General features: G+C 47.9%; 3 non-coding genes and 3 pseudogenes across 3 annotated transcripts; all 6 read left to right on the plus strand.

Moving 5' to 3' along the window:
• Positions 1-3,454: 3,454 nt before the first annotated feature.
• On the plus strand, positions 3,455-3,609 carry LOC131728494 (U2 spliceosomal RNA; annotated as a pseudogene).
• Positions 3,610-4,202: 593 nt separating this feature from the next.
• LOC131728496 (U2 spliceosomal RNA) lies at positions 4,203-4,393 on the plus strand. The gene has a single exon (XR_009322696.1). It is a non-coding gene; the product is annotated as a U2 spliceosomal RNA (small nuclear RNA).
• A 599-nt stretch (positions 4,394-4,992) lies between these two features.
• Positions 4,993-5,095, plus strand: LOC131728498 (U2 spliceosomal RNA; annotated as a pseudogene).
• A 4,997-nt stretch (positions 5,096-10,092) lies between these two features.
• On the plus strand, positions 10,093-10,247 carry LOC131728495 (U2 spliceosomal RNA; annotated as a pseudogene).
• A 593-nt stretch (positions 10,248-10,840) lies between these two features.
• Positions 10,841-11,031, plus strand: LOC131728497 (U2 spliceosomal RNA). Its single transcript, XR_009322697.1, has one exon. It is a non-coding gene; the product is annotated as a U2 spliceosomal RNA (small nuclear RNA).
• Positions 11,032-11,630: 599 nt separating this feature from the next.
• Positions 11,631-11,821, plus strand: LOC131728493 (U2 spliceosomal RNA). Its single transcript, XR_009322695.1, has one exon. It is a non-coding gene; the product is annotated as a U2 spliceosomal RNA (small nuclear RNA).
• Positions 11,822-12,837: the final 1,016 nt, after the last annotated feature.

Raw genomic sequence — 12,837 nt, forward strand, 5'->3', positions numbered from 1 at the left:
CCTTCTCCCGTATAGATCACGTCCTGCATACCAGCTCCCTTACGAAGACGGCAGTAGACACCCAGGCCGTCTTCTTCTCTGACCATAGGCTCCTGCAGGTAACATTGCAGGTCCCTCAGACCTCCCAGATGGGGTCAGGGGTCTGGAAATTAAACACCTCCTTACTCGATGACCCCTCCATAGCTGCAGCCTATAAGAGCAGGCTTGTTGAGTGGACCACTTTGCGTGACCTATTCAACTCCCCTATAGAGTGGTGGGAGATGGTCAAAATGAGAACTAAGGGTTATTTCATAGCAGCAGGCAAGAGGAAAGCAAAAGAAAGGAGGGCCAAATATAAATACCTGAATGCTGCCCTCCAGCGTCTGAGCCTGCTTCAGCTTCGGGGGTTCCCTGTAAGCGACGAGATAGCCCAGACCAAGCTAGATCTTTCAGTGCTTTGTAGGGAGGAACAACGAAAGGTCATGCACAATGCAAAAGTGCAAAAAATGGAGGAAGACGAAAAGTGTACTCGCTTCTTCTTCCAGAAAACGAGGGAGAAGCGGCACTTGATGTCCTCCATGCTCGACAGCAGGGGGAGGATAGTAGAGGATAGTGAGGGAGTGAAAAAAGTGGTAGAGAACTTCTATAGGGACCTGTATAACATCAAAGCTACAGATGACACCCTGATAGAGTGGTTCCTGAGCCAGTTGGAGCCTGACTCAGTGCGGGACGAGGAGGAGGAGGAGAAGGACCCAGAACTCACGCTGGAGGAGCTCACCCAGGCGGTTAAGACCATGAACACCGGTAAGACGCCAGGTCCAGATGGCATCCCGGGTGAGTATTACCATCTTTTTTGGGACACGCTAAAAGTCCATTTAGCGGAGGTCTACAGAGCGTTCTACAGGGAGAAGCGGTTGGGCCCTTCTATGCGGGAGAGTGTAATTACTCTCCTTCATAAGAAAGGGGAAGTTAAAGATCTACGGAATTGGCGCCCAATCAGCCTCCTTTGCGTGGATTACAAGATACTAGCCAAAGCTCTGATGCTCCGGCTACAAGTACACCTCCCTTTGGTCATTGGCCCCGACCAGGCTTGTGGCGTCCCAGGGAGGTCCATCACGGATATTTTAATGTTAACAAGGGACATTCTGGCTTATTCTAGAGAACGGAACCATCCCCTCTGCCTGTTCAACCTTGACCAGGAGAAGGCGTTCGATAGGGTAAGCCATGAATATATGTACAAAGTGATGGACCAGATGAAATTCGCTCCTGGACTTAGGGAGTGGGTTAAAACCATCTATACAAACATTAGTACCCGAGTCTTGGTGAACAGGCACCTGACTGGTAAAATATCTATCCAGTCAGGGGTCAGACAGGGTTGCCCACTATCCCCACTGCTATATGTCGTGTGCATTGAACCCCTCCTGCCGGCAATTCGTAGGGATACCAATATAACTGGTTTCCAGCTGCCTGGATCCAACGGGGTCCAGGTCAAAACAACAGCATATATGGACGATGTGTCACTCATTTGCACCAACACATCGTCGGTACCTCGGATTAGTAATATCCTTGAGAAGTACTGCACGGCGACCGGGGCAGTGATTAATAAGTCCAAGAGCGAAGTCTACGTGTCTAAAAATTGGCAGGTAGATAGGGAACTGTCGGACATGTACCCTGTCAAAAAGGACAAAATCAAGATTCTGGGCCTCATTTTCGAGAACAATAGCTCGGGGGCCCAGAGCTGGACGGCGGCCATTAACCAGGTCCGTAAAAAGATTGGCGGTGGAGCACAAGATCCTTAACAATGACTGGTAAAGTATTAATAACCAAGTCTATACTGTTCCCCATCCTCTCTTATGTAGGAAAAATCTTTCCCCCAGACAGGACCACCAAAAAAGTGGTGGACCGCATTATCCACCGCTTTATCTGGGGCAGCAAGATGGAGAGGGTAAAGCGAGCCACCCTGTGTAAAGCCGACAAGAAGGGAGGTAAGGGGGTCCCGGACGTTGTGCAGCTCACCCGAGTGCAGGGGCTCACGCAAACTATCAAGAACATCCAGGCCCTGGACAGGAAGGTATGTTACATGAATCGTTTCTATTTTGCCACCTGTCTCAGGGCCTTGGGCCTCTGCACTATTGATAACACCGTGCCGTACTCCTGGGACCCCCCATTGTATTTTAGAACCTTAAGGGACACTATATATAAATTGGGCTTAGATAAAGCAAAATTGGCCTCCTGGGAATACAAGGCTGTAACTAAATATCTTGCCGGTTCCCAGGAAATTGAAAAAGTAGCTACTTTCTCCCTCACCCAAAGCCAAAAAATCTGGGAGAATGTGTCTCACAGCTGCCTCAGTAATGTCCAGAAGGATATAGCATGGAACACCGTCCACAGTGCACTCCCCACTCGAGCGTTCATGTTCAGGAGGGGACTAGCCCAAGTAGAAACATGCCCCTATGCAAAGTGCCGCAAGAGAGAAACACCAGCCCATATCTTCTGGGAGTGTGATGTGGCTGGCAGTGTCTGGCTCTCTGTCTCTGTCTTCCTAAACAGGTTTGCTGACATGGCCAAGATGACCGCTGAGACTGTGCTCTATGGGCCTGCGGGAGGAATCACTACCAGCACAGCTAAGTGCGTTTGGCGTGTCATCAATGTTGTCAAGCAGATCCTGTGGGAAGGCCGTAACGTCTGTGTCTATCACAAGCAGGAGCTAGACACTATCACCACGACCAGAAGGGCACAAACTCTTATCAAGGACTTTGTAATTCTGGACATGCGGACCCTCGGGAAGGACAAGGCCTGCGCGGAGTGGAGGATCGCCGGACTTCAGGACGTGAAGATGGAATAAAGGAAAAAACTGGAACCGCTAGCTCCTAGGAGCGGGACTACGGGGCACCGCTAAGCCTTTTATTTATTTTGTCATGCCAGCATTCCGCCCTTTTTAGCTGGCATGACCGTTTTTCAACGGTGCCCTGGTTTTATGTAGTCTTTTGTTTCAGTTTTATGGACTTTTATTTGATTTACGTTGAATGTTTTATTTGATTTTGTTTTGTTTTGTTTTATGTATCTTTAAGATTTTTAATGTAAACTATTAAAAGTTACATTTTAAGTGTTTTAAAATTTTAGAATTTTAACTCACTGTTTTATACACTGTCCCTTTTCCCCTGTCCCTGTTTTAGATCTAGTTTTATGTTCACTTTTGAACCTTTTAGAGAGCACTCCCCGGCCCTCACAAGCACTGGTTTTTTATAGATGGTTCTTTTTTTCCAGTCACTTTTAAAACAGCACAGGTTTTTTTCATGTTGATTTTAATCTGTGTCTGTTTTAACCATGTACAAAGCACAATTGTCTTGGTGTTTTTAAATGTATTTTAAATGCTTTTAAAACAAAATGTATGTCTGTATGCATGAATGTCATCTTTAAAAGAAATGTAAAATGAATGAAAAAACGAATGGGTGTAAATGTAAAAAAATGTAAAATCTCAATAAAAGAGTATTAATATCTGATACGTCCCCTATCAGGGGACCATATATTAAATTGATTTTTGGAATGGGGAGATGGAACAGGGGCTTGCTCCGTCCACTCCACGCATCGGCCCGGTATTGCAGTACCTCCGGGAACGGTGCACACCTTTCTCTAACGTTGGTCAAAGTCAGATCTGGATCTCTCCTGTGAGCATTTTGTCTACCCCTGCTGGAGGGAGAGTGCCAGTGTTGATGCAAGTTTTCCCGCCGTTTTACTTCTTTTTTTTCTTTCTCTCTTTCTCTCTTTCTTTCTTTCTCTCTTTCTCTCTTTCTTTCTCTCTTTCTTTCTTGCTGTCTTTCTTTCTTTTATTCACATGTGGTGATGATGTAGACAGCAGCAGGTTGTTTCCTGGGAGCATGCAGCTAACCAGACAAGTGTGGTGGAACATGTCCCTATGCCAGGACCTTCTTAGCAAGCCAGCCAGCCAGCGAGGCACAGTTGTAGTTACCCAAGGCACCTTGCACAGCATAGCAGCTTGGCATGACTATTTGTAAGACGCACTCCGCCAGTTTATGTTTTGTTTTTGGTGTTATGTGTGTGTTTTTGCTTTGTTTTGTTTCCTCCTGCTTAAATTGCACATTTCCCCTCTGGAAGCAGCAGCCCGTTTTTTTGGGGTCTGCTTGTGCTTGAAATTTTGCACCCACCTTTGAATCCCCCTGTGCCGTCCGGGCTGGGGGGCCCCGGGCAAGGGCCAAGTCGCCATCGCTTCTCGGCCTTTTGGCTAAGATCAAGTGTAGTATCTGTTCTTATCAGTTTAATATCTGATACGTCCCCTATCAGGGGACCATATATTAAATTGATTTTTGGAATCGGGAGATGGAAAAGGGGCTTGCTCCGTCCACTCCACGCATCGGCCCGGTATTGCAGTACCTCCGGGAACGGTGCACACCTTTCTCTAACGTTGGTCAAAGTCAGATCAGGATCTCTCCTGTGAGCATTTTGTCTACCCCTGCTGGAGGGAGAGTGCCAGTGTTGATGCAAGTTTTCCCGCCGTTTTACTTCTTTTTTTTTTCTTTCTCTCTTTCTTTCTTTCTCTCTTTCTTTCTCTCTTTCTCTCTTTCTTTCTCTCTTTCTTTCTTGCTGTCTTTCTTTCTTTTATTCACATGTGGTGATGATGTAGACAGCAGCAGTTTGTTTCCTGGGAGCATGCAGCTAACCAGACAAGTGTGGTGGAACATGTCCCTATGCCAGGACCTTCTTAGCAAGCCAGCCAGCCAGCGAGGCACAGTTGTAGTTACCCAAGGCACCTTGCACAGCATAGCAGCTTGGCATGACTATTTGTAAGACGCACTCCGCCAGTTTATGTTTTGTTTTTGGTGTTATGTGTGTGTTTTTGCTTTGTTTTGTTTTCTCCTGCTTAAATTGCACATTTCCCCTCTGGAAGCAGCAGCCCGTTTTTTTGGGGTCTGCTTGTGGTTGAAATTTTGCACCCACCTTTGAATCCCCCTGTGCCGTCCGGGCTGGGGGGCCCCGGGCAAGGGCCAAGTCGCCATCGCTTCTCGGCCTTTTGGCTAAGATCAAGTGTAGTATCTGTTCTTATCAGTTTAATATCTGATACGTCCCCTATCAGGGGACCCAGCAGCGGCCCCCCCCTGAGTAGGGCCCTCTCAGCGCCAGCACTCCCCCTCGGCTCTCGTTATGACGCCATAAGGATTGAGTCCGTGGGGGAGGAAAGCGAAAGCGACAGTGAAAGTGAGAGTGAGAAGGAGGGGAAGGGAGTGAAGAACCAGCAGAGGGTGGGGAAAAGAAAGGGTAGAGACGAGGGGGGGAAAAGAAAGAAGATCAGGATCAAAGACAGCAAGTTGCAGGTGGCCCCCATAGATCCAAAACCAGCTAATGTCCACACAAAGTCCCCAGTCTTGCCCTCGCAGGCAGAGACGGAGGCGAGTGGGACGGCTACACTGCCGCCTAGTGGGCAGGTAGCAGCCAGCCAGGGCATCCCCAGCCAGCCTTCCCAGTCGTTGGCACAAACCCTAGCACACCTCGCAGAAGAGGTGTTCACTAATGCACCGAGGGAGAGGTCGGGGTCAACACCTTCCCTGACCAGCAGTACCTCGGTAGCAATGACCCTCTTCAAGCGAAGGGCCTCCCTTCAAAGCATCCTTGACCCCCTCCCTTGTATGGGCAAAACCAGGGGCCCCCTAGAGGTCCTCCTAGATACAGCACTGGAGGACATGGGAATACCCCTGGACGCGGTAAGCCAGAAGTCTGCTAACAGCTCCAATTCAACAGACGGTAACAGCCAAAGAATGCTGTCTGTCATAACCCCCCCCCAGGACAAAGCTGACCCACACGTTCCGAGGGGCCCTGAGCAAGTTCCACCAGACTTACCTTGTGGGGAGTTGAATAGCCCCAACAACTCCACGTACTGTGCATATAAAGACGGTGCCTTCTTGGACGAGGCAGCAGTGAGTACCTTCTCAGGGGTGATGGGAGTTGCAAATAAGCCCAAGCCCCCTCGAAGCAAGCGTAGAGCTAAGAGTAGGAAGAGTGTCCCGACCTCCCAATCATAGTCGCTATGGGGTGGACGCAGCGACTCCTTTTCTTGTTAGCTACCCTGATGGCCCTGATATGTGTGTCTGTTAATGTCAGGAGCATCAGGGAGACACAAAAAAGATTTGATGTACTAAACTATCTAGCTAACTTGAAAGCAGATCTCATCTTTCTGCAGGAGTGTGGTATTTCGTCGAGCCCTGATTATAGGAACCTGAAGGAGAGTTGGACCCTGGGGGACTCCTTCTGGTCGGGCTCCAACATAGCCAGAGCCGACGGAGTAGGTATCCTGTTTAAAAACCCATTTATTACCTCCCGCAGCAGCAGGGAGGTAGAACCTGGTAGAATTCTGAGCGTGGATGTGACATACAACAACACTCCCCTCAGACTGGTCAATGTCTACGCACCCACTAACCAAAACGAAAGAGTTCAATTTTTTCCACAGCTGCGTCCACTCCTGCTGGGGAACGTACCCGTCATCGTGTCAGGTGACTTCAATTGTGCTCTGAGGGACGTAGACCGGAGCAGGCCACGCAACGACCGCTCTAGTAGAGTTTTGTCCTCCGTAATATCTGATTTCTCCCTGTGTGATGCAGGTAAGGACCTGGTGCCTCCCTTTACCTGGGTGAGATCATCTGGGACCTCCTTCTCCCGTATAGATCACGTCCTGCATACCAGCTCCCTTACGAAGACGGCAGTAGACACCCAGGCCGTCTTCTTCTCTGACCATAGGCTCCTGCAGGTAACATTGCAGGTCCCTCAGACCTCCCAGATGGGGTCAGGGGTCTGGAAATTAAACACCTCCTTACTCGATGACCCCTCCATAGCTGCAGCCTATAAGAGCAGGCTTGTTGAGTGGACCACTTTGCGTGACCTATTCAACTCCCCTATAGAGTGGTGGGAGATGGTCAAAATGAGAACTAAGGGTTATTTCATAGCAGCAGGCAAGAGGAAAGCAAAAGAAAGGAGGGCCAAATATAAATACCTGAATGCTGCCCTCCAGCGTCTGAGCCTGCTTCAGCTTCGGGGGTTCCCTGTAAGCGACGAGATAGCCCAGACCAAGCTAGATCTTTCAGTGCTTTGTAGGGAGGAACAACGAAAGGTCATGCACAATGCAAAAGTGCAAAAAATGGAGGAAGACGAAAAGTGTACTCGCTTCTTCTTCCAGAAAACGAGGGAGAAGCGGCACTTGATGTCCTCCATGCTCGACAGCAGGGGGAGGATAGTAGAGGATAGTGAGGGAGTGAAAAAAGTGGTAGAGAACTTCTATAGGGACCTGTATAACATCAAAGCTACAGATGACACCCTGATAGAGTGGTTCCTGAGCCAGTTGGAGCCTGACTCAGTGCGGGACGAGGAGGAGGAGGAGAAGGACCCAGAACTCACGCTGGAGGAGCTCACCCAGGCGGTAAAGACCATGAACACCGGTAAGACGCCAGGTCCAGATGGCATCCCGGGTGAGTATTACCATCTTTTTTGGGACACGCTAAAAGTCCATTTAGCGGAGGTCTACAGAGCGTTCTACAGGGAGAAGCGGTTGGGCCCTTCTATGCGGGAGAGTGTAATTACTCTCCTTCATAAGAAAGGGGAAGTTAAAGATCTACGGAATTGGCGCCCAATCAGCCTCCTTTGCGTGGATTACAAGATACTAGCCAAAGCTCTGATGCTCCGGCTACAAGTACACCTCCCTTTGGTCATTGGCCCCGACCAGGCTTGTGGCGTCCCAGGGAGGTCCATCACGGATATTTTAATGTTAACAAGGGACATTCTGGCTTATTCTAGAGAACGGAACCATCCCCTCTGCCTGTTCAACCTTGACCAGGAGAAGGCGTTCGATAGGGTAAGCCATGAATATATGTACAAAGTGATGGACCAGATGAAATTCGCTCCTGGACTTAGGGAGTGGGTTAAAACCATCTATACAAACATTAGTACCCGAGTCTTGGTGAACAGGCACCTGACTGGTAAAATATCTATCCAGTCAGGGGTCAGACAGGGTTGCCCACTATCCCCACTGCTATATGTCGTGTGCATTGAACCCCTCCTGCAGGCAATTCGTAGGGATACCAATATAACTGGTTTCCAGCTGCCTGGATCCAACGGGGTCCAGGTCAAAACAACAGCATATATGGACGATGTGTCACTCATTTGCACCAACACATCGTCGGTACCTCGGATTAGTAATATCCTTGAGAAGTACTGCACGGCGACCGGGGCAGTGATTAATAAGTCCAAGAGCGAAGTCTACGTGTCTAAAAATTGGCAGGTAGATAGGGAACTGTCGGACATGTACCCTGTCAAAAAGGACAAAATCAAGATTCTGGGCCTCATTTTCGAGAACAATAGCTCGGGGGCCCAGAGCTGGACGGCGGCCATTAACCAGGTCCGTAAAAAGATTGGCGGTGGAGCACAAGATCCTTAACAATGACTGGTAAAGTATTAATAACCAAGTCTATACTGTTCCCCATCCTCTCTTATGTAGGAAAAATCTTTCCCCCAGACAGGACCACCAAAAAAGTGGTGGACCGCATTATCCACCGCTTTATCTGGGGCAGCAAGATGGAGAGGGTAAAGCGAGCCACCCTGTGTAAAGCCGACAAGAAGGGAGGTAAGGGGGTCCCGGACGTTGTGCAGCTCACCCGAGTGCAGGGGCTCACGCAAACTATCAAGAACATCCAGGCCCTGGACAGGAAGGTATGTTACATGAATCGTTTCTATTTTGCCACCTGTCTCAGGGCCTTGGGCCTCTGCACTATTGATAACACCGTGCCGTACTCCTGGGACCCCCCATTGTATTTTAGAACCTTAAGGGACACTATATATAAATTGGGCTTAGATAAAGCAAAATTGGCCTCCTGGGAATACAAGGCTGTAACTAAATATCTTGCCGGTTCCCAGGAAATTGAAAAAGTAGCTACTTTCTCCCTCACCCAAAGCCAAAAAATCTGGGAGAATGTGTCTCACAGCTGCCTCAGTAATGTCCAGAAGGATATAGCATGGAACACCGTCCACAGTGCACTCCCCACTCGAGCGTTCATGTTCAGGAGGGGACTAGCCCAAGTAGAAACATGCCCCTATGCAAAGTGCCGCAAGAGAGAAACACCAGCCCATATCTTCTGGGAGTGTGATGTGGCTGGCAGTGTCTGGCTCTCTGTCTCTGTCTTCCTAAACAGGTTTGCTGACATGGCCAAGATGACCGCTGAGACTGTGCTCTATGGGCCTGCGGGAGGAATCACTACCAGCACAGCTAAGTGCGTTTGGCGTGTCATCAATGTTGTCAAGCAGATCCTGTGGGAAGGCCGTAACGTCTGTGTCTATCACAAGCAGGAGCTAGACACTATCACCACGACCAGAAGGGCACAAACTCTTATCAAGGACTTTGTAATTCTGGACATGCGGACCCTCGGGAAGGACAAGGCCTGCGCGGAGTGGAGGATCGCCGGACTTCAGGACGTGAAGATGGAATAAAGGAAAAAACTGGAACCGCTAGCTCCTAGGAGCGGGACTACGGGGCACCGCTAAGCCTTTTATTTATTTTGTCATGCCAGCATTCCGCCCTTTTTAGCTGGCATGACCGTTTTTCAACGGTGCCCTGGTTTTATGTAGTCTTTTGTTTCAGTTTTATGGACTTTTATTTGATTTACGTTGAATGTTTTATTTGATTTTGTTTTGTTTTGTTTTATGTATCTTTAAGATTTTTAATGTAAACTATTAAAAGTTACATTTTAAGTGTTTTAAAATTTTAGAATTTTAACTCACTGTTTTATACACTGTCCCTTTTCCCCTGTCCCTGTTTTAGATCTAGTTTTATGTTCACTTTTGAACCTTTTAGAGAGCACTCCCCGGCCCTCACAAGCACTGGTTTTTTATAGATGGTTCTTTTTTTCCAGTCACTTTTAAAACAGCACAGGTTTTTTTCATGTTGATTTTAATCTGTGTCTGTTTTAACCATGTACAAAGCACAATTGTCTTGGTGTTTTTAAATGTATTTTAAATGCTTTTAAAACAAAATGTATGTCTGTATGCATGAATGTCATCTTTAAAAGAAATGTAAAATGAATGAAAAAACGAATGGGTGTAAATGTAAAAAAATGTAAAATCTCAATAAAAGAGTATTAATATCTGATACGTCCCCTATCAGGGGACCATATATTAAATTGATTTTTGGAATGGGGAGATGGAACAGGGGCTTGCTCCGTCCACTCCACGCATCGGCCCGGTATTGCAGTACCTCCGGGAACGGTGCACACCTTTCTCTAACGTTGGTCAAAGTCAGATCTGGATCTCTCCTGTGAGCATTTTGTCTACCCCTGCTGGAGGGAGAGTGCCAGTGTTGATGCAAGTTTTCCCGCCGTTTTACTTCTTTTTTTTCTTTCTCTCTTTCTCTCTTTCTTTCTTTCTCTCTTTCTCTCTTTCTTTCTCTCTTTCTTTCTTGCTGTCTTTCTTTCTTTTATTCACATGTGGTGATGATGTAGACAGCAGCAGGTTGTTTCCTGGGAGCATGCAGCTAACCAGACAAGTGTGGTGGAACATGTCCCTATGCCAGGACCTTCTTAGCAAGCCAGCCAGCCAGCGAGGCACAGTTGTAGTTACCCAAGGCACCTTGCACAGCATAGCAGCTTGGCATGACTATTTGTAAGACGCACTCCGCCAGTTTATGTTTTGTTTTTGGTGTTATGTGTGTGTTTTTGCTTTGTTTTGTTTCCTCCTGCTTAAATTGCACATTTCCCCTCTGGAAGCAGCAGCCCGTTTTTTTGGGGTCTGCTTGTGCTTGAAATTTTGCACCCACCTTTGAATCCCCCTGTGCCGTCCGGGCTGGGGGGCCCCGGGCAAGGGCCAAGTCGCCATCGCTTCTCGGCCTTTTGGCTAAGATCAAGTGTAGTATCTGTTCTTATCAGTTTAATATCTGATACGTCCCCTATCAGGGGACCATATATTAAATTGATTTTTGGAATCGGGAGATGGAAAAGGGGCTTGCTCCGTCCACTCCACGCATCGGCCCGGTATTGCAGTACCTCCGGGAACGGTGCACACCTTTCTCTAACGTTGGTCAAAGTCAGATCAGGATCTCTCCTGTGAGCATTTTGTCTACCCCTGCTGGAGGGAGAGTGCCAGTGTTGATGCAAGTTTTCCCGCCGTTTTACTTCTTTTTTTTTTCTTTCTCTCTTTCTTTCTTTCTCTCTTTCTTTCTCTCTTTCTCTCTTTCTTTCTCTCTTTCTTTCTTGCTGTCTTTCTTTCTTTTATTCACATGTGGTGATGATGTAGACAGCAGCAGGTTGTTTCCTGGGAGCATGCAGCTAACCAGACAAGTGTGGTGGAACATGTCCCTATGCCAGGACCTTCTTAGCAAGCAAGCCAGCCAGCGAGGCACAGTTGTAGTTACCCAAGGCACCTTGCACAGCATAGCAGCTTGGCATGACTATTTGTAAGACGCACTCCGCCAGTTTATGTTTTGTTTTTGGTGTTATGGGTGTGTTTTTGCTTTGTTTTGTTTTCTCCTGCTTAAATTGCACATTTCCCCTCTGGAAGCAGCAGCCCGTTTTTTGGGGGTCTGCTTGTGCTTGGAATTTTGCACCCACCTTTGAATCCCCCTGTGCCGTCCGGGCTGGGGGGCCTCGGGCAAGGGCCAAGTCGCCATCGCTTCTCGGCCTTTTGGCTAAGATCAAGTGTAGTATCTGTTCTTATCAGTTTAATATCTGATACGTCCCCTATCAGGGGACCATATATTAAATTGATTTTTGGAATCGGGAGATGGAACAGGGGCTTGCTCCGTCCACTCCACGCATCGGCCCGGTATTGCAGTACCTCCGGGAACGGTGCACACCTTTCTCTAATGTTGGTCAAAGTCAGATCTGGATCTCTCCTGTGAGCATTTTGTCTACCCCTGCTGGAGGGAGAGTGCCAGTGTTGATGCAAGTTTTCCCGCCGTTTTACTTCTTTTTTTTTTCTTTCTCTCTTTCTTTCTTTCTCTCTTTCTTTCTCTCTTTCTCTCTTTCTTTCTCTCTTTCTTTCTTGCTGTCTTTCTTTCTTTTATTCACATGTGGTGATGATGTAGACAGCAGCAGGTTGTTTCCTGGGAGCATGCAGCTAACCAGACAAGTGTGGTGGAACATGTCCCTATGCCAGGACCTTCTTAGCAAGCCAGCCAGCCAGCGAGGCACAGTTGTAGTTACCCAAGGCACCTTGCACAGCATAGCAGCTTGGCATGACTATTTGTAAGACGCACTCCGCCAGTTTATGTTTTGTTTTTGGTGTTATGTGTGTGTTTTTGCTTTGTTTTGTTTTCTCCTGCTTAAATTGCACATTTCCCCTCTGGAAGCAGCAGCCCGTTTTTTTGGGGTCTGCTTGTGCTTGAAATTTTGCACCCACCTTTGAATCCCCCTGTGCCGTCCGGGCTGGGGGGCCCCGGGCAAGGGCCAAGTCGCCATCGCTTCTCGGCCTCTTGGCTCAGATCAAGTGTAGTACCTGCGTGCGGGGAATCTCTTGGTTGGAAGCGATAGCATTTGGTTGCGGAAACTTATTTGAGAATTGTATATTTTTGTGTTATATAATTTGTTTTTGTTTTGTTCCCCCAGGTTCTGGTTTGGTTCTTTGCGGTTGCTGTGAGGAGAGAGTAGGACAGGACAGAGGAAGGAAGCTGGGGGGTAAGTCCCTTCGGGGGCTTATCTTTTTTTTTGGTGGCGTTTTTTTCTCTTTTCTAATTTTGTGGTGATGGCCGCTACTAGGGTAGGAGTGCGGAGGCACCATTGTGCTAGGTTTTGTTTGAAAGAAAGTGAGGGTTTATTGGTCACTAGAACTGATTTTTCCAAGCGAGTTTTACAGAAAGAGCTGGGCCTTAAGCCT

Source organism: Acipenser ruthenus, unplaced genomic scaffold (assembly GCF_902713425.1).
Source record: "Acipenser ruthenus unplaced genomic scaffold, fAciRut3.2 maternal haplotype, whole genome shotgun sequence".
NCBI lineage: Eukaryota > Metazoa > Chordata > Actinopteri > Acipenseriformes > Acipenseridae > Acipenser > Acipenser ruthenus.